The 21,854-nt window shown below is 34.1% G+C and overlaps 1 long non-coding RNA gene and 1 other non-coding gene across 2 annotated transcripts; both read left to right on the top strand.

Annotated features, from left to right (window-relative positions):
- The first annotated feature begins 277 nt into the window (after positions 1-277).
- Positions 278-381, top strand: LOC120076942 (U6 spliceosomal RNA). The gene has a single exon (XR_005481687.1). It is a non-coding gene; the product is annotated as a U6 spliceosomal RNA (small nuclear RNA).
- Positions 382-10,937: 10,556 nt separating this feature from the next.
- LOC150036741 (uncharacterized) lies at positions 10,938-21,562 on the top strand. Its single transcript, XR_016528970.1, has 2 exons — positions 10,938-11,280; positions 21,044-21,562. It is a non-coding gene; the product is annotated as an uncharacterized LOC150036741 (long non-coding RNA).
- The last annotated feature ends 292 nt before the right edge of the window (positions 21,563-21,854 follow it).

Here is a 21,854-nt window from a genome sequence, read left to right as displayed (position 1 = left end):
TTCTCTCAATTTCTTACAACATTTTACATCTTTTTTTATCTAAAAAAGTTTAATTCTTAGTTAAGTTCCAAAACAAGAATATGTTTTTAAGAGTTATTATTTTTAATTTTCAAAATTTGACTTGATTTTTGAAAATATTGGTAAAAGTGGGTAACAAATCAATAAATTTAGAGGTAGAAATTATATTTACAGATTTAATTTTCAAAAACAAAAAAACAAAAAATGAAATGGTGACCAAACAGGACACCAAATACAATGAAGTTATAACTTAAAATAAGTAGTTCATTGAAAGGCATCCGATAAAATTGGAATTATAAGATGATCATCAGCATGTCCTTGCCCAAGGATGACACACAAAATTGAGAAATGGTAAAAAAAAAAAAAAAACCTTAAAATAAGTTAATCTAGTAGAAATAATGTCAAACGTATCAATTGTTGTATTGTAGAATGATCCACTGTCTTCAAAGAAAAATTTTGCATGATCTCAATGTTAAATCGAAATTTTCGATTACTCTCCAGGGTTTACACAACCTTCAATCTTAAGCGTGCACTTGTCAGAGAAAAGAATAGAATAAAAAAAATTCTTGTTCAGACAAAATAATAGAGATGAAAATTGAGAGGAAAAGAAATTTATGCTTTTTAAAACTGAAATCTTTGTTCTCAATTTATAAGAAAATATTTAGAACTAAAATTAATTTTAGATCTATAATGGTCAAACGTATTAGAAAATTACAATTGTAACCATCACAATATTTTTTTTTCAATTGTAATATTAGAACGATCATAAACTTAAAAGGCAGAAGTCATTACAATCTTTTAGTTTATTTCTTAAATATGATCCACTCATATACCAATCAAATACTGTTCAAGATTGTTTAAATTAAAATAATTTAATAACAAATTAATTATGAGGTTCCAGGGTACAAATTTCTATGTCATGTAACCCCCATATACTCAAGAGTTACATAGATAGTGTGACTGCCATTCGATTACGGGAAAGAAAGGAAGATGTGTTAATTCCAATAAAGTCAGTAGCTGATGATATAGTTCGAGGGCGTAGCAAATGAGGGTATTTCTCATGGTTATTAGGATGTTTTTCCTATTTGGAAGAATTTGTTATTTGGCACATTCAATACCTATTTGCATTCCTGTCAATTTTCTAAATTTATGATATATATTAGGATTAATTAGAAGTTTAGTAAAACCTTAAAAAAAATTCAAAATCTAAGAAATAAAAAAACATAAATTTAAATATTAAGAGACTAATTTAACTCTTAATTTAGCTGTGCAAGTATTTATGATTACATGTTACCCGTAGTTTTAAAAACTTTAGATTTTAATTACTAAAATATAGCTTAATTAGGAATGTTGACTTCACGTGCATAACTAAAAGTAATAGTTGTTGCTTTCTTATAACATGAAGGGTATTTTATAACTTTTTTTCATTTAAATTTAAGGATATTTTTAAAACTCTAAAACTTCAGAGGTATTCTTGAAATAAAATTTTAATTATTTCCTTTCGAAACTAACGATAAAGGTATTTCTTAACTCATTTTAGAAGTTTGAGTGTGTTTTTGAAACTTTTGAAACTTTAAGGATATTTTGGACATAAAGTGTAAAGTTCATGTGTATTTTTCATAATTTAGCAAAAAAAAAAAAAAAAAAAAATGCAAAGTGAAGGCTTTAAGCTATTAAATGTTATTTCATTCATCAGAAAAAAAAAAAATAATCATAAAACATACCACAATCCTAAACGAACCTAAATTTAGTTTGAAAGACTATTGAATTTTGAAGTAGCCAAACAATTTCTCACTTCAATTCCTTTGGTCACAAAGGAAAAAGTTAAAAAAATGAAGACTATAAATATATTATATATGGAAAATTTTGTAAATGGAAAAAAAATACTAAAAATATTTAGAAAATATGGCAAAATCATATTCTATCAATGATAGACATCGATAGATACTATCAGTATATATTAATGTCACTATTAATGTCACTGATAGACATGGATAGAAGTCTATCGATGTTTATCATCTATGAAACACAGATACTTCATGTGAGGAAAAGAATTAGTATCAGATACGTATCGGATATCGATATTTTCAGATACTTTCTAGATACGTATCTGACACAATTTGATGTATCTATATTTTCAGATACGTATTTGACATACGATTTGACGTATCTATTCCTATGCGTACTTTTTTTTTAAAAGAAAAAAGACAAGTAACTCATCTAATCCTTCCTAATCTAAAATTAGGCAACCTATTTAAAAAGCTCACTACTCGAGTCCAAAACTAAAAGAAAACTAAATAAATAACGGACCAAACCCTAGACTAAAATCATCTAATCTCCAGTCCCCACAAAGTCCACCAAAATATAAATTATTTGGATATCTTCAACAATAAGTTATACGTTTATCTTCATACGTCTCTCTCTAATATTCTTCTTCTTCTTCTTTGCAATATGAGTCACTTTTTTATTGCATTTTATTGACTATTGTACTTCAACATCTTAGCTATTACTTTCTTTGTATTGTATTTTAGTGTTTGTATTCTATTTTGTGCTATTGTATTAACTTGTATGTTAAATTTATCTATAGCCTAGATTTTTTTTTAAAGAAAGAAAATGTATTTTCAACATATCAGTATTCTCGTTTTTTAGAAATATATATATAAAAAATGAAGCATCCTTAGACGTATCCGTATATTAGTTTTTTAGAAATTGACAAATCGCCGTATCCGATCGTATCCGTATCATGTAGCCGTATTCGATCGTATCCGTATCATGTAGCCGTATCTGTGTGTCTGTACTTCATAGTTTATAATTAATAAAATCTTAAACGAAATTAATTTTATTTAAAATTAATTATGTAAATTAATTTTACTTGAATTAAAACTTGGATTTATGAAATTCAAATTTAAAATTAAAATCCATTTTAATATTTAAATTTAGAAATGGAGAATTTAGGGTTAGTGGGATTTTTCAATTTTTCCCACTCACCTAAACACCTCACAGATCCACTCTTTGCATGATGAATTGGGTGTCAACATGTGATTAATTCATTTTGTATGGGTTTCTTCTATAAGTTGAAGAAAAGTTAGCTGTTGAAGAGTTATTCTTCAACAGCTAACTTTTCTTCACGCCAAAATAGGATAATTGTTTTTAACTTTTCCTTAAAATTAGGATAATTGTTCTCTTAATTATTCTTCACGCCAAAATCTCTAAAACCCCTCATTTCCGTACAAAATTGATCACAATAAAGATCCCACAATCCCTTTTAAAGTTGGAGAACAGTGGAAAAGATTCTAGTGATGGTCTACGAAGAGTTCGTGATCAAATTCGTGTAAAGGAGTTGCTGTAATTTGAGTTTTACAAAAGTTGTTTTCTTAAACCCTAACTTTCAAGTTATGAATATGCATGCTTGATCCTTAAAATTAATGTAGATAGAGTGCTTAAGATCCAAATTACTTTTGCATGCTTGTTTTTAACTTTTCAGTTGGTACCAGAGCAATTTTAAGCACTCAATTTGCATTAATTTTTACTTGGTAGCTCTTTATCCTTGTGATCAATGTTATGGTGGTTGAAATGGATATATTATAGTTTTGGTATCAAATTTTCCTTTCAATTCAGTTGTTATTGTTGTAATTTACCCCTTGTTTATGACCTTTAATGTATGAATAAGGGTCTGTAAATTTGCTAGAGTCAATAAAGTTGAAATTAGGTTGGAAGGTGTTGTTGCCAAGTTGAGTTTCTGGAGCAAGACGCAGCAGAAATTACAGTTTGAAGCTTTTGTCAAGTGGCGCCATGACGCTCCTCAATAGCGTCGCAACGCTATTTTTCAACTTTTCTAGAAACATGCACGTGCGAGGATAGGTGATCTAGCTAGACCGATTTGGTTTGGTTTGAGCCGATTCTAGACGGTTTAGTCTCTTTTGGTCCAGTTCAACCTAATTTCAATCCTTGGAAGTCTAGTTCAAGGGTTTTTTCAGCTGGTTCGAGCCGGTTCGAGGTGTCCGGGTGCAGTTTGGAGCTGAAGCTGAGTTATTAATGTAATAATTTAGTTGTTTGCTTACTTAGAATGCTAAAACTTGTTTACTTCAGTGTGTGTTTTATTGATTATGCATTGGACCAAATTACCGTTTTGCCCTTGTAGTTACATCTAACTCCTTAAGTACTACTGATTCCTCTAATGATCAATAGAAAATAGTAACTAAACCCCACTTGGGCCAAGAGAGAGTGCGGCGCCACATTGCTCAAGACTCGGAATCAACCCTTAGTGGAGCAATTTATCTACTTACCCCTGCTTCTGGGAATGAGTGAATTCCATCTTGTGTAGCTGAGTTCTTAGCTCCCTAATAAGACGAATCCCCAAAATGGTAGGCATGTTGAGCGGCGATTTGGCCACTTTCACCCATACAAATCAAAATACCGTCCTCATAGGCAGGAGTTCACAACTCACTTAGGATTAAGTTCATATTACCAATGGTCATCCTAGTGAAATGAAAGTCTCTATTATGAACGGTGTTATATAATGAGACCAAGTATTTCGTGGACTGGTCTTATACAAACCCCTTTGTATAGAATATCCCCCTCTCATGTCCAATACATGAATGATTAGGATCAGATCATTTGTAGCACTTTGCAACATTTATAACACTTACAAAGTGGGTCATACTCGTAATGTCACCAGGAAAAGATATCCAACCTTATCCATATACTACAGACCATTTAGGTTATCATTTAAACATGATTCACCTGTATGTCTCCACATACATGTTTAAGTTATAACGATAACCTTGGATGTTAGTTTATTGGTTTGTGGTTAATGCAACTAAAATATCACATATTTCATAGACAAAGTGAATAAAATATCAAATATTATTAGTCACATACAAGTTTGTTCATACAAGTTTACAAAGTATAGGATCCTAAGAGATTTAGGGCATCAACCCCAATAATAACAGATTTATATATGAAATTGAAAATGATTTTTTAATTAATGAAATACTTTTACCGATGCTTATGTATGTTACAAAAGATACTTACAATGACCATTGATCTACATTTAGCAACAATCATATATGTTGCTAAAACTTAACTGAGACAGATTTTCAATGTAACTATAACCCAAATAGCGAAAGGACATGTGTTGCTAAAAGTGCGCTTTTAGTAATATGTTAGCGTCATTAAAAGTCACATTTAGGGGTGCACAGTACGTATGTTACTAAAACTTTCAACTATGCGGCTACCGCGCCATTCACAGTGACATGCCTCTACACGTTGTTACTACTTTTTAACCGCGATTTTTTACTTTTAACAATGCGTTTTACTCATCATTGAAAGTTATTTTTCTTGTAGTGATCGAAGAGAGAATTATTTTGTGTAATTGTAAGAAATTTTCTCATAGTAGTGTTTTTTTTTTTTTTTTTTTTTTTTTTTTTTTGGTGATTCATGGTTTCTTTTTCGAGTTTGAAGTTCGACAGAAAATCTTGTGTTCTCTATATTTGTTGGTTTTTTTTTTTTAATTTTGAATTATTTCTATGTTTATTCTTCAGTTTTTCCCCAACACAATACATCTTTTATTATATGTATCTCCCACCCTAATCACAAACAATAAAAGAAAAAAGGTAAAAAAATATTTTAAAGTGAAGCAATTAAAAAGAGTTTGGTGTGCACCACGTACTTTTCAAATCAAAATATCAATAGTTCTGGTCGTGAATATTATAACGTTGTGGAGCAAGCTATTCACTAAACCTTCAACAAAGTCAACATTTGTACAATATTTTCCATATCACTTTTCTTCATCTTCTTGTGCAAGTGTACAAATCAGACAAATTGAGATTTGAACAAACTTATTGGAATGGAAAATTTGTAAAAATCGGAGCAAAATTTTCAATATTGGAAGCATCTATTATTTGAGACATTCAAAGTCCGTATTTGCATTATACGTTGATTTTTCACGTATCTATTAAATTCAATTTTATATGTATAATAGATTAATTATTATTAACTCTTTGAGAATAAATTACAATGATAAATTTTTTTTATAATTTATAAGTGATAGACGGTAAAAGATACTGATAGACATCTATCAATGTCTATTGCATCTATTAGTGATAGATAATAATTATCTATTAATGTTTCATCAGAATCTATCAGTGATGTTTTGGCATATTTATACATATTTTGTTCTATTTTACTATTTTTAAAAATAACCTTTAAATATAATAGGGGCCTATTAAAGAAAAATTTTAAATTTTATGGACCTATAAAAATTGAATAGATACAAACATGAAAGTTCACAGGTTAAACTTATAATTATTGTAGAGACATAGAAAAAGAAAAAAAAAAATGGAACAACCAAACCAATTATTCCCTAAACTTATAATTTAGGGAAATTATTTCAAATGCTAAAACGGTTAAAAATATTTACAAGATATAGCAAAATAATTTTAGAACTATTATTTCAAATGCTAAAATGATTAAAAATATTTACAACCAAACCATTCTTCGAATATCCTAAATTTAGTCAAGACCAATTAATTTGAAGTATTCAAACAATTCCTCTCCTCAATTCCAAAAAGACAAATGAAAGTTAAACAATATGGAATCCTTTTCTTGTTTCCTTTCTCTGAGTATGAAAGAGTGGAATTCATTAAAGAGAAGGGTGTGTGGCTTGTATAAGAGCAACAATGTAAACATGATCATTGAATAAATAAGTACGCTTCTATGCACCTTCCGTGGGTTCAAACATACCTAACTCTAATCGGTAACTGCGTAATCTCATCTCTGTATATTATAACGATTTCGAATTTTCAGAAAGACAATGATTTATTAGATAGTTATTTATTTATTATTTTAATTTTTTTAAAATATCAACATATAGGTTGAAGATTCACACTTCTCACATTTGGTTTATGATATATGTTTTAACTCACTTTGAATCATCATCCAAGTTAATATTTGTTATATAGAATCAATACTACCAAATAATTTATATGGTTAGGTTGTCGCGCATTATTTTCACTATTTTCTCTTTGGCTTTACGTTTGAATGTGATTATAGTAGGTTGATGTACCTAGTTTTGAAAGTGTTAATTTAATTCCTATAGTGTAAGTTTAATTTTTAACTTAGTCGTTAAGATTGGGATTTAGTTTCAATTTGATTTTTGTAGCTTCAACAATTTTAACTTGGTCCTTATCAAACTTAAAAAATTATCATTGTATCATTGTTGTTTTCATAATATAAGTGAAATTAAGGTTATCTAACACACAACAGTTCTTGTTAAGTACGAGGCTACAACAATTGATCAAATTAGAACATCAGATATAAATATAGAAGATGAAAACAAGAACGGAACGTAAAGTTTGGTATAATCCAGTTCGGTGAAATATACCACCAATGTCTTTTATCTTTCTAACTTTAAATGAAAACCACTCCACTTGTTATTGAACTTAGCCTCCCCTAAGTTTGGGAATCACTTTTCAAGTTGTTGAAGAATAAACCAGTACAATCAAGAGTAAGTCTCATTCAGTCAAAGTGGATTTATAAAATCAAGCCAGGTACAAGAGGTGACAGCAAGCCTAGGTATAAGGCTAGATTGGTAGCCAAGGGCTACATTCAAAAGGAGGGAGTTGACTTTCATGAGATTTTCTCTCCGATGGTGAGACATTCGTCCATTCGATTAATTTTATCTATTGCTACTCACTTTGATATGTTTGTTGAACAGATGGACGTCACCACAACTTTCCTTCATGGTGAATTGGAGGAAGTGATCTACATGGCTCAACCTAAGGGATATGAGGTGAAAGAAAAGGAAGACATGGTTTGTCGTCTTCACAGGTCCATCTAAGGACTGAAGCAATCGCCGAGACAATGATATATCAGGTTTGACACATTTATTCTGAAGCAAGGGTTTCACAGGAGCTAATATGATACCTACGTGTACTGGAAACTATCTCAAAAAGGTACATATACTTATCTACTTCTGTATGTAGATGATATGATTCTGGTGTCTAAGGATTATTTTGAAATCTATGATCTCAAGAAACAATTGAGTAGTGAATTTGATATGAAAGATTTAGGTGAACTGAAAAGGATCTTAGGCATGGATGTGAAAAGAGATAGGGAGAAAGGTTTGTTAACCATTTCGCAGGAGAGTTATGTGCATAAACTGCTTGAGAAGTATAATATGTATGGTTGTAAGGCAGTTTCGACACCCTTAGCATCTCATTTTAGGCTTTCTTCGTCTCAGTGTCCTATTATTGAACAAGAAAGGTTAAAGGTGACTAATATTCCCTATTGTAATGTTATTGGAAGTATTATGTATTTGATGATTTGTACTAAACCTGACTTAGGATATGCTATGAGTATGATAAGTAGATTTATGTCAAATCATTGGAAGGAGCATTGGAATGCAATTAAATGGGTGCTTTGATATTTGAAAGGTAGTGCCAGTGTATCATTGTGTTTTAGCAGGGATTGTGATAAATCAGCACTATTGGAAGGCTCCACAGATGCAGATTCTGCTGCAAACCTTGATAAAAGAAGGTCTCTATCAGGTCACATTTTTCGTTTGTTTGGTAATGTGGTCAGTTGGAAGGTTGCTCTACAGTCAGTTGTTGCCTTGTCTACTATTAAGTCAGAATATATTTCAGTGGGTGAAGTTGTGAAAGAGGCAGTGTGGTTGAAAAGGATAGTTGGTGAGTTGTTGTCGTAGGAGTTCATTCCTATCATCCGTTGTGATAGCCAGAGTGCTATTTATCTTGCGAAGAATCCATCTCATCACAAACGGTCTAAGTATATCGATGTCAAATTTCATTTTATCAAAGAAGTTGTGACCCAGAAAGATGTTGAACTGGTCAGGGTTCATACAGTTGAGAATTTGTCAGATATGTTAACCAAGGTTCTTCTAGCCCATATGTTTAAATACCTATTAGATGGGTTGAATATTAAATCTAGATGATAGGAAGATTAGAGAATCAACTTGACACTTAAATATTCTTGTTATGAGGGAGATTGGTAGAAAAAAACAATGTTTTTAAGTGGGTTTTATTGAGTTTTTTAAAAACATTAAAGGTCCAATGGCATTCTTGTAAATAATGGGCATAATTATCTCTTCTTCTAAAAAAAATAGGGCAGTATTCGGTATAACCCTTCCTTGCGATAGAAGTGCAGCCGCTGAACTAAAAATAGGGGGGCCGCTTGGGTGTTGAAGTCGCAGCAGCAGGCCGAAGAGGAAAAACGGGACACGCTCGATCGAAGCCGTTTGTGGGAGCGCGAGTCGGGTCCTTGAAGAGTCGCGCCAGCTGAAACTTGGGTGTCAGGTCAGACTTCGCTGATCTGACCAGCGGCGTGAGCTTGCATCCGGTGGTTCGGCAGTTCGCCATGGTGGCTGTGACCGACAACGGTTGTAGGCGTTCAAAGATACACACAGGTTTGGGCGTGGTTTGCCGGTCAAAGGCGGGTAGCACACTGTTTTGGGTTGTTTTGCAACGGGTTCTTCCCAGTTTTCAGAGGTGACGTTGTGTGCGGATCTCTCGGTATCAGTGGATACTGAAATTACAAATTGATGAACGTTGATTATCTGTAATTTGTAAAATTCTTTTATTGCTCATTAATAAATTAATTCAAGCTGGTTCTCAAAGTGGATGTAGACCAAACTAGTCGAACCACTATATATCTTAGTGTTCTTTACTGCTTTCATTTTATTTCTGTTGATTGTTTGCGTTCTGTTTTGCCATCTAAGTTAGGTTCAGAAACTCTTGAGCAGAGTCATGCTCTTGAATTAACCATGCTCGGTAGAATCCTCGGTGTCGAACAAAGATGTATAGTGGAGCATTGGAAGTAGTCATGGTGTGATCCGTGGTTGAACTCTATTGGATAGGTGGTATGCTCGGGTGAAAAGGAGTTAGCCTAGATATGAGCTAGATGGATGGATGACCTTGGAAGTAGTCATGGTGTGATCCTTTGTTGAACTCTATTAGATAGGCGGTATGCTCAGGTGAAAAGGAGTTAGCCTAGATATGGGTTAGACGGATGGATGACTGGGGGGCTCGGTGGTCCTTTATTCTCGGGGAGGATTGTTGGGAATACGACCAAAGTCCCACATTGGTTAGATAAGAGGAGGATCCTAGGTATATAAGTGAGAATGACTATCTCCATTGGTATGACGCCTTTAAAGCCATTAGGGTTTATGCCCAAAGTGGACAATATCATACCATCGTGGAGATAGTTTGAGAGTAGTTGTCACTATCAAGTGGTATCAGAGCCGATAGTAGAATCCTTGTGCTGAACAAAGATGTATAATCCGTGGTTAAACTCTATTAGATAGGTGGTATATAAGTGAGGGTGGCTATCTCCATTGGTATGAGTCCTTTTGGGGTGAAGCAAAAAACAAAACCATGAGCATCATTTTGTTTGAAACAACTATTAGACGGACATCGTTAAGAACAAACCAAGACATAGGATGACACACAACATAGAAAACAATAACCACAACACTCTTAAACAAATATTATTAACACTAAATCTCTAACCATAAATAAAAGATTAATCTCTACAACCGTTACAAGTTAGACCCAATATTCTTTAATAGAATTCATGGCAAAGCAAAAACAAAGCAAGTGGGGTATTGTGTTTTTTTTTTTTTCCTTCAAGTGGGTAAAAAATAATTTAAGAGGGGAAGTGAAGATCCCACATCGAAAAGAATCCATCAAGGTGTGAATCAAGTTCAAATGATCACATAAAGACAAGATTGAAGCTTTTAAAACCACGTCGACCAAATAAAAAGTTAACTGAATCCAAAATTTGTAATTTAGCTTTTGTCTTATATTTTTGATAGAGAACTTTATGAGAAAATTTCCAAATAAAATGAAAAGTTGTAAGAAGATCAGAAATAAAAAAACACCCTTTTTTCAGAATAATTGAAGAGAAAAACAATGGGTTCTGCCAAATTGCCTCCCTTTATTTTCTCCCTTCTCATTGCATTCATCTTCTTAAATCTGCCATCAAATTTTACAGCACAAAACGTTCATTCCCCACAAGCAGCTCGCTCCATAGTTCCTTCTTTACAAAACTTCCATTCTCCGCCTCCGACACCGCAGAACAATAAGCAATCCACTGCTAAGTCACCGCAGAGCCTGCCGTCACCGCCGCCACCACATCCAGGACCCAGTCACCAATGGCCAAATGAATCCGTCCGTAAATCGCCTCCACCTCCTTTCTAATAACACAACTTTTTGCATCCACAACCCAATAGGATGATATTATATTGTAAGTGGCTTTTTAAATTGTTATATGGAGCATATATCTACGTTGAATTTATTTTTATTTTTATATTCATGAATCTTCGGACCAGCTGAAACTTTTATCTGCCGCTTTAATTTGCTAGTGATTTGGGTTCCATCGCTTTGGTTTTCTTTTCTATTTTCGTTCGGTATTACAAATTGGAAACATGGATATCAATGTAGAGGTGTTTTATGATAATTCGGATGATTTACAATGAACAGTACATAGGTTAATATACATAAAATCTAGAATGACTAAGGAAAGTCCAAGTCTAGCCTCTAAATTAGCCTAAATTACACATAGTTTACAACTCAAAATATTCATATAGGTAATACCCTCCTTCAAACTCAACGTGATACAGTAAAAACCAACTTGAGTTTGTGAAACGACTAGGTGATCATGCCTTTGTAAAGATATCAGCAGGTTATTTGGTAGTAGAGATGGGTCGTAACATGAGAGTGTTGCTTTTGAGATGGTGACGAATAAAGTGACAACCATTTTCAATATATTTGGTACATTCATGAAATATATCATTGTGAACAATCTTGATAGTATTGCGATTGTCACAATGAAGTGTGGTAGCTCACGGTTGTGGAACACGATATCTGCAAAAAGCTAAGTAAACCATAGTAATTCTGTACCAGAGTGTGAAACAATAGTTTGCTTCTTCCTTTGACAAGAAATAAGAGAAATAACATCAACAAGTGCACAATATTAAAATTTTGCAATATGATTTAAATTTACAAAAGAGACTAACTTACGAAGTTTTTCAGAAGAAGCATGACCAAGACGAATATGTCATTGATATATAACAGAATTAGTGACAAATGCAGAGATAGATGGGAAAGTAGGAATATGAATAAGTGTGAATGTTGGGATTTGTTCCCTAAAGTCTCGTAATTTATTAGTTGTTGTCTAAGTCATAAATCATTTATTACCTCAAATCGCTCATGCGGGCTCATAAAACCGAGTTAACAAAACTCAGGAACTGACATAATCCCCAGGTAGCAGGTGTTCTATAAACCGTCAACTTAAGTACCTCTAGCCTTAAACAAGATCTTGTTGGGTGAGTTTGTAACTGATGCATTTATCTTTGTATAGATTTTAAATGTGTAATTCATTTTATAACACTTATAACTTAGACATTCTCCATAACAAACATCATACATTTCATGAAAACAAACATGCATACTATACACTATAACACTTATAACATACTTTCAATGCATACAACATGTTTCCCTATGCATGGTGAGATTTTAAACCTACATGACTTACTTTATGCACAAACAAGATTAGTTTAATTAAAAAAATACAATCATAATGCATAATTAATTAAACACACACTGATGTGGACAAATTTTGGTATTCTTTGCAAGCAAACAACTAAATTATTACATTAATAACTCAGCTTTAGCTCTAAACTGTACCTCGACACTTTGAACCGGCTCGAACCAGTTGAAAAACCCTTGAACTAGACTTCCAAGGATTGAAACTAGGTTGAACCAAACCAAAATAGACTAAACCGACTGGAATCGTCTCAAACCAAACCAAATTGGTCCAGCTAGATCGCCTATCCTCGCACGTGCATGTTTCTAGAAAAGTTGAAAAACACCGCTTGACAAAAGCAGCATCGAGCTGCAATTTCTACTGTGTCTTGCTCCAGAAACTCAACTTGGCAACAATGCCTTACAGCCTAATTTCAACTCTATTGACTCTAGCAAATTTACAGACCCTTGTTCATACATTAAAGACCATAAACAAGGGGCCAATTACAACAATAACAACTTAATCGAATGAAAAATTTGATACCAAAACTATAATATATCCACTTCAGCCACCATAACATTCATCACAAGAATAAAGAGCTACAAAGTAAAAATTAATGCACATTGAGTACTTAAAATTACTCTGGTACCAATTGAAAGAGCTAACAACAAGTATGCGAAAACAATTTGAATCTTAAGCACTCTAAGTACATTAACCTTGAGAATCAAGCATGCATGTTCATAACTTGAAAGTTAGGGCTTGAAAAAACAACCTTTGTAGAACTCAAATTACAACAACTATTTTGCACGAATTTGATCACGAACTCTTCGTGGACCATCTCTAGAGTCTTTCACCACTATTCTCCAACCTTAAAAAGGATTATGGGATCCTTATTGTGATCAATTTTTTAGCGAAATGAGGGATTTTAGAGATTTTGGTGTGGAGAATAATTAAGAGAACAATTATCCTATTTTTCAGCAGCAAAAAGAATTCTTCAACAGCTAACTTTTCTTCTACTTATATAAGAAATTCATGCAAAATGATTTAATCACATGTTGACACCCAATTCATCATGCAAAGAGTGGATTTATGAGATGTTTAGGTTAGGGGAAAAAATTGGAAAATCCCACTAAAATTCCATTTCTAAATTTAAACTTCACAAATTTAAATATTAAAATGGATTTTAATTCTAAATTTGAATTTCATAAATCCAAATTATAATTCAAGTAAAATTAAATTACATCATTAACTTTAATAAAATTAATTTCATTTAAAACAATTTTAAACAAAATTTATTCTAATAAAATTAATGTAAGATGAATAAATATAGAGTTGTTTTTAAATATAGAAAAATAAACTAAAATATTTATAAAATATAGTAAAATTTTAGATTCTATTAATGATAAACATTGGTAGACTTCTATCAGTATCTATCAGAGACATTAATATATATGTCATGGATAGAATATGAATGTTGTCATATTTTGTAGATACTTTCAGCATTTTTCTACTTACAATAATTTTCCATAAAAATATATTTATAGTTTTCTTTTTTTCACTTTTTCCTTTGTGACCAAGGGAATTGAGGTGAGGAATTGTTTGGCTACGTCAAAATTCAATAGTCTTTCAAACTAAATGTAGGTTCGTTTAGGATTGTGGTAGGTTTTATGATATTTTTTTTTTTAGTAATACTGTGCTTTTAGAAACGTTGTTATCTGATGAATGAAATAACATTTAATAGCTTAAACCCTTTACTTTGCAACAATTTCTTTTCTTTTTTTCTTTTTCTTCTTCTTTTTCTTTTTCTTTTTCCTTTTTTTTTTTGCTAAATTATAAAAAATACAGCTGAACTTTATACTTTGTGTCCAAAATGTCCTTAAAGTTTCAAAAACACCCTTAAACTTCCACAATGAGTTAAAAAATACTCTTATCGTTGGTTTTGGATGGAAACCATTAAAATACCTTTGAAAAAAATATCCATTTACTTAAAAAAAAAAGTTTAAAAATACCTTTCATATTATATGAACAAAAACCGTTAATATCATCTCACCTCTATGTTTTCCATCTTTTTCTCCTTTCCCTTCTTCATTACCCTCTTACTCCTCTTTTTGTTAACTATTTGACACTTTTTATCTAACATAAATAAATAAATAAAATTGCACATTTTAATTAAGATATAAGAACTATAATAAGAAGAAAGATAATAAATAAAGCACGGAATGATTTTAAGATTTGCGTATTTTAACAAAATTGTACGATAATAGTGGTATGTTAATAACCAAATACTTTTTTATTTAACTATTTATCGTTTTGATATATCATTTTAGAAATTTAAAATAGTGGTATGTTAATAACAAAATTGTATGTCATTTGCATTGAGAAATTTTGAATGAAGTCTAACGCATGAACAGAAAGACAAGCAAACCATCCCATTTCATCCACATCATATAAGTTGTGTGAAATTATCTTTAACCGGCGCGTCCACTTACTAAAATTCCATTTTCACATGAACCATCATTTTCCACTCAGCTCTTTTGTATCGTGTTGCACAGGCATAGCATGTTAGTGTAAATAATACATCTTTCGCATTTACTTAGAAAAACCCTCCTACTACAAGTACAACGCATAATCTGTGTTTAGTGAAACTGAATCCCTGTGATTGACCTTGGACTTGTTAGGAACCTAGATTAGATTTATACTCGGGTTTGATCTAGGAAAACTTGAATGTTACTTTAAGAAGTTGTGTGCTCTCTTTGCATGATACCAACGCCCCAAAGCATTACATATATTTGAACGCATCAAGGCATAACACAGCACCCATACTTAGAATTTATTCTTCCAATCTGTTTTACTATAGGCACTTCTAACGCACCTCACGATAGCAAGCGAACAGTATTGGAAAATGGGTTGTTTTTAATGAAACATACTGACTGAGGATTTTGTGGGTAATCCGCATAGAAATGAGGATTTCCACAGCCCACACAGCTAACCATGGGCTGCCCGAATGCTTCTACCTGATTCAACTTCTGCTGATTTGATGCATTTCCTAGCGTTATGTTTTGCAAAAGGCTGGTCATCGTAGCCACTTGTGTAAAAACTGTGACTATTGCGTTGGAATCGATAGAATTAACATTCTGAGATCTCTTCTTCTTGTCAGCTCTTCCATCATATGTATCCTCCACCCATTCCATGTTGTGTTTAGCAATGCGGTCTAATATCTCCTTAGCCTCGGTGTAATATTTATCCATAATTCCACTAGTCAACGCTGTGTCTGCTGCCATCTGCGATGCTCTATTCAATCCACCATAAAAAGTCTCCATTTGGATAGTTTGTGGTAGTCCATGGTTCAGGAAATTTTTTACCAAACCCTTAAAATGCTTTCATGTGGCGCTTAAGGTCTCAACTTCTTCTTGTTCAAAGTTCATAATCTCTCGATGCCTCCTCGTGTTGGTGGTAGGTGAGAAGTATTTTTGCATAAATTTCTCCACCCACTTCTCCCAGGTGGTGATTTCACCAGGCTCCAGTGAGCTTACCCATTGTTTTGCATCATCACGCAAAGAATAGGGGAAGAAAGACAACCTGATCGCCTCTGGGGTGATTCCAGGAATCACAAATGAGGTACACGTTTCTAGGAAACACTTCATGTTGGCATGAGGATCTTCACCACGACCACCCCCAAATTGTTCAGTAGTCTGAAGCATTTGGAGCATTACAGATTTCATCTCGAACCTCGTCTCGTCTGGAGTTGGGTATATGATTCCTGAAGAGAAATCATATAGTATAGGGGACGCGTACTCCCTCATGGGACGCGTGCTGTTATTCGCCATTAGGATTGGATTTTGTGCAGGGTGAGCTAGTTGCTAAGCTAAGTTCGGATTTGCCTGTTCTTCCGCCATTGCTCGTTGCCTGTTCTGTTGTCTGAGCCTTGAATGAGTCTGTTCTCAACTCTATCTACATGTATGGTAGATAGCTAAACTGATAACTACTTAGAATGAGTCTATTCTCTACCTATACACACGGTAGATAATTAAGTAATACTAATGCTTACTTTGCTGAGTTCCCTTTTGTTCCCAATGTCTCCTATGTGCACATAGCTTCCCGTGCATGGGTTCAGAAGCTAGGTCCGTCGGCTCTCTGACCTTCCCATACGAGGTTCCTCCCACAGGCTCAGGAACTAGACTTAGGTTTTACTTTCGGGCTCAGGAACTAGGTCTATTGACCCCCTGACCATCCCGATCACATAATCTCATTCATAACATAAGCATATAAAATTTACTCTAAAAGATATGCTTTAAGACTTGAAGGAAAGTACCACTCACCTTGGTAAGGATAGAAATCTTTCTCTTAGAAGTTCCTTGATCTTCACAGACTCCTCTTTTGAACCCTAATTCTAGATTCAACTTAAAGCTCAGATTACTCATAGTTATCGGCTTTATCTCGAGATACTTCCTTCTACAAACATGCTCTAAAATTTCTTAGGAAGCTTACCTCAAAAGTGTAGCTTAGAAATCTTCGAGGTTCGGCTGGAATCTTTAAAATATCAAGAATGACCCAAGCTTAATCGACAGCTCGACCTTTCTTCCTTTTCGTCATTAACCAGCCTGATTCCTTAGAGCTTCTTCTCCGGCAGCCCTACCCTGAAAACTAGACTCTATCAGATTTCAGGTGGCTTTGAAATCACTCTAAACGCATGAGTATTCTAGGAGAACTCTTCGTCCCAAGTTGATGCTACTTCCAAACCTTCCTATCCAACAGTATCTCCTTCCCTTGGAACTTCATGACCGACGCATGGTTTTGCTACCAACGCATGCATTCCTCCATCAATGCATAGTCTCCTCCCAATCAGCCTTCATACACTCTTCTGAATGTCCTTAGAAGAGAATTTGAGTTATGGTCTGAAGTTGTTCGTTGCTATCGTGATTCAAGCTGGAGTGTATTATATAAAATAAATTGGAAAAATAAGTTCTAAGTATAAGTGATGCGTTGATGCTTTGATGCGTTTAAGTAGTTGTAACGTGTTGGTGCGTTAAATATATACAACAGAACGCATGTCACTCCTATTATTGACGTTCAAGTTTTCCTAAACCAGACCCAAGTATAAATCCAATTTAGGTTCCTGGTAAGTCCAGGGTCGAACTTAAGGATTCAGTTAAACTAATGCAGACCTTGCATTGTAGGTATTGTAGGGGGTTCCTAAATGTAAGAAGAGATATGTGTTATTTACACTCAAGTGTTGTGCCTGTGCAAGAAGATACAAAAGAGTTGAGTAATGAGTGATGGATCATGCGAAAATGGATTTTAATGTAAGTGGTATGCGTCGATCTAAAATGAATGTACACAAACCAGAGTGTGATGTGGATGAGATGGGATGATTTGCTTAACTTTGTTTATGCGTTAGACTTTATTCAACATTTCTCAATGCGAATAACATACAAAACCTATCTCTAGGATGCATGCGTCTAACACAAAATGTAATAAACACCAGTAAGTCTCTCTAGATGTACTAGGCGTTCTACTTGATGCAGCTTAGTTATTCTCTCGAATAATCTAAGTTAAAGATGCTTTTACCAATTGATCAAGATGGCTTAAGCGTTGAAATGAAGTTTTGCATAAAGTATTAATGCATTCAACATAAACAAGAAATAAATAATGGAAAGTGTGATGGGTCAAATATATGAATTTTATAAAGAAAGAGAGTGTCTTTAGAAAAGCAATATTTAATCAAATGAAATGAAAGCGATAAATGAGATGAAAGAAACTGATTCAAGCCGCAGAGTACAATCTCTTGTATCTCTTTGGCTCAATTTTGTTGTGTACAATCACTTGTATAGGAGTTGGACGAAGTATCTTTCTCAAGCTTGGCTTCCTCCGCTCCTTGACTGGCGGTGGTGGTGGTTCTCCACCTTTTTGATCGTCTTGGCATCACAACACAGCTTCTAAAGAACTAAAACTATAACTACGCTATTATAGAGAGTGAGAATCTTGATAAATTTTTTTGTACTGACTTCGAATTTTGGAGGGACTTCATCTACTTATAGCCGTTGGTCATGTCTAGTTGGTGATGGGCAGCATTAAAGTCCATGTCCTGGACAACCGCCTGACACTCGGAAGCTTTTCAGATGCTGTCTGCTGTAGGTGCCCATACTTGAAAGTGGTGATGTGACACAATCAACCTGGATCTATAAATCTTCTCTGCGTTGAATTCCCTCCGATGCATGGCCCATGCGTTAGAGCTTTTCCTGTGGCACTACTTATGCCTTAGCTTCTTGTTGAAATCCTGCAATACAATGCATTAGTGCCGCAATATTTAGTAATAAAACTTCTTTTGCATGAGTTTGCTAATGTTTGAGTAATTCCATGCGTTTCTTTAAAAAATGAGGAGAATTTATCATTAAAAATCTTAGTTGTTCCAACTTAAGAGCAAAAATAACTTGTATTTCTACAAGTTATCAGAAGTCCTTGGCCTTATTTATAGGCATCCAGAATCTCTCCAAGGCCGACACCTCCTACTTGGCCGTATCCAAGTATCTTTTCCTTACACTATTAATGCAACCTTGCGTCATCGCAATCCAAGTGTCTTGCTCCCCTTTTACCAACGCATAGCCCCCAAATTTGCATGTCTTCTTATGCATCCATCTCATTTGCTTAAGGCTTAAGATTTCTTCCTAACAAGCCACATGTCTAGATGACGTCCTTGAATGCATCCATCCTTCATATACGTTCATCCTTCATTTGCGTTCATCTAACCACAAATGCGTTCATCCAAATGCCACAACATTCCTATGTTCGAACATCACCCATTAGCGCATGCATCCATTCGATGTTTGCGCCCTTGTGGTGTCACCCTTCAAGCCATTGCCGCCTAGCACCTTTCCCCATATGTGACTCACTAAGCTCGATTGTGGCATCTCTAATTAACGCAATCCTCACCTTGTGTATCCCATTAACGCAACTTGGTCGCATATGCTTAGATGCTCCCAAGGCTCCTCCTTGGCCGCATGGCTTACCTTTACCTTATGCGCTCAACTAGGATTCTGACCAATATTCTTCCACCGCATACTATTTCCTCAAGCCTTGTCCTATGCGTCCACATGCCTCGGATGTCCAACGCATATAGCACATCTCCATTTCATAACACCAACGCATAGTGCTGCCGCATACCATCGACTGCATACCTTCGGCCGCATACCATCGGCCACATGCGTAGCATCGCCGCATCCATCGCCGCATCCATTGTGTAGCATCGCCGCATACTCGACCAATGCGTGTGTGTAGCATCGCCGCATACTCGATCAATGCGTGTGCATCTTCAGCGCCTTGTGCCTATGTTCGCACAACTTGAGGCTACCGCATGTTTTATTAACCTCTCAAACATAGCCTTTTTTCTTGGCCATACTTCAGCCTACGCCCAAGTAACCTCTCAAAACCTCATGCTATTTCATGGCACCACACCAACGCATTGTCAAATACTTAGCCATTTCTTTTCTTGGCTTCCAATGCATGGTTATACTTAACCAAATTTTCACTAGTTATGGCTTATCTCAAAGCTACCCAACAATCTATTTAAACACTTAGAAATTTCCTTCACTTCAACATAGAATTTAACTTTCACTTAATCAATCCCTTTTATTTCCTACTTAAGTAAGAAAAATGAAAATTCGGATTTCACATAAGGGTTGTCTAGGAAAACCCTTAACATTGGTATGCTATAGGGGCGAGGTCCTTCTATTCGTCGAGCACTTCCTTGCTATTTAGGGGCCGAAGCAAGTCCTAAAGCCTAAGAAGTAGATTTATCGTTGGTTCAGCTTGGGAGACCTTCACCTCCATTAAGGGAGTTATTTAGACTTAAAAGGCTTAAGTACTTAGTGAAAACCATGTGTTTAATGTCAAATTTAATAGCTTTATAAAAATAAAGAGTCATGCATATTCTAAGCCTTCAATTGTATGAAATATATACAAAAAGAGTAAAATATTATTGAGTAATTCCTGTGTTTTTAAGTCGGTCAAAGTTGTGATTGGATTGCGATTGCAAGGCTTTAAATGATAGAACACAACGTTGTAGGAAAAAGTCAAATTGTACCCAGGTTGCAATTGGATTGCGGTCGCAAACTACCAAAAACAAAAATGGCCAGATTGTTTTAGATTTTTCGAGAACCACATGTTCTTCTCATATCAAATATCCATTTACTTTGTCCAAATCGATTAAATAGAAAAGAGTTGCAAGGCGTTCTAAAGAAACCTAGCCCAAAATGTGTTATTTGTTCTCCTCAATGACATTATTCAACAAGGCTTGTTATTCTGATACTCTTTATTCTTGTAATTTTATTTTGAGTGCCTGTTTAAAAAACAAGTATCAATGTTACTGTCCATCTCGAAAGGGAGGATTTAGTGATAACACCTTGAATGTGTCAGCTTACTCAACTTAAATTGGGTTCGTTGTGGGATTTAATATGTTTAAATGATAATTTTATTTTTATAGAGCATCGAAGAGGTATATTTGAGCATTTGGATGAAAATCATGCTTAAACAGGACATTTGAAGCCAAAACAAAATATATAGGTCAAAATGGATCAAAATTATAATTCTGCGGCCAAAGATCTAGCATCGTGCTAATGAGCAGTGCCAAAGTAGCACCATCAAGCTACTATACCATGACGTCAAAATGATATGGAAGGTGTTTGCGTGTGATAGTGATACCATTGAACTGTGATGGTGCCCAGCAGTAAATAACAACGCTTTAGACTCCATAAAATGGAGTTTTCAGCATGCCCTCCATCCGACTCCATAGTCTTTTCCCTCACATTTCATTGTATTTTTTAGAACTTTATGATGTATCTTAGCCCCCGTAAACATGTATTCATTAAAGATCTCGTTGTTTATCAACTAAGAGATATTTTCTAGATTGAGTTAAAAGAAGAAACTCATTGTATAATATGTTTTGAGTACTTGTATTTACATTAGTTTTGTTAATTTATTACATGATAACATTATTTGAAAATATTATTTACTTGGTAATGTGAGAAATTAGGATACGATTATTACTTTTGTTTCTTCTTTTAGTATCATACAAAAAAAAAAAGGTTAAATTTTGAAATATTAAACGACTGAATTGTCCATCTTAATTAACATAATTCAAATGGTTGATCTATTTTGAAGGGTTTGAAACTCCGATGGAGGCAATTGATCTCCTTGCCGTATTTATGATTTAGAATTTACAAAAAATACGAAGAAGGATAAACGTAAACTAAGCATGATTTTTCTATTTCAGAAGGACTACAAAGGGAAAGGAT

Source organism: Benincasa hispida, chromosome 4 (genome assembly GCF_027475165.1).
Source record: "Benincasa hispida cultivar pf3 chromosome 4, pf3_genome.v1.1, whole genome shotgun sequence".
Classification (NCBI taxonomy): Eukaryota; Viridiplantae; Streptophyta; class Magnoliopsida; order Cucurbitales; family Cucurbitaceae; genus Benincasa; species Benincasa hispida.
Note: the sequence above shows the minus strand (reverse complement) of the source record. Positions and strands in the feature narration are given on the sequence as shown.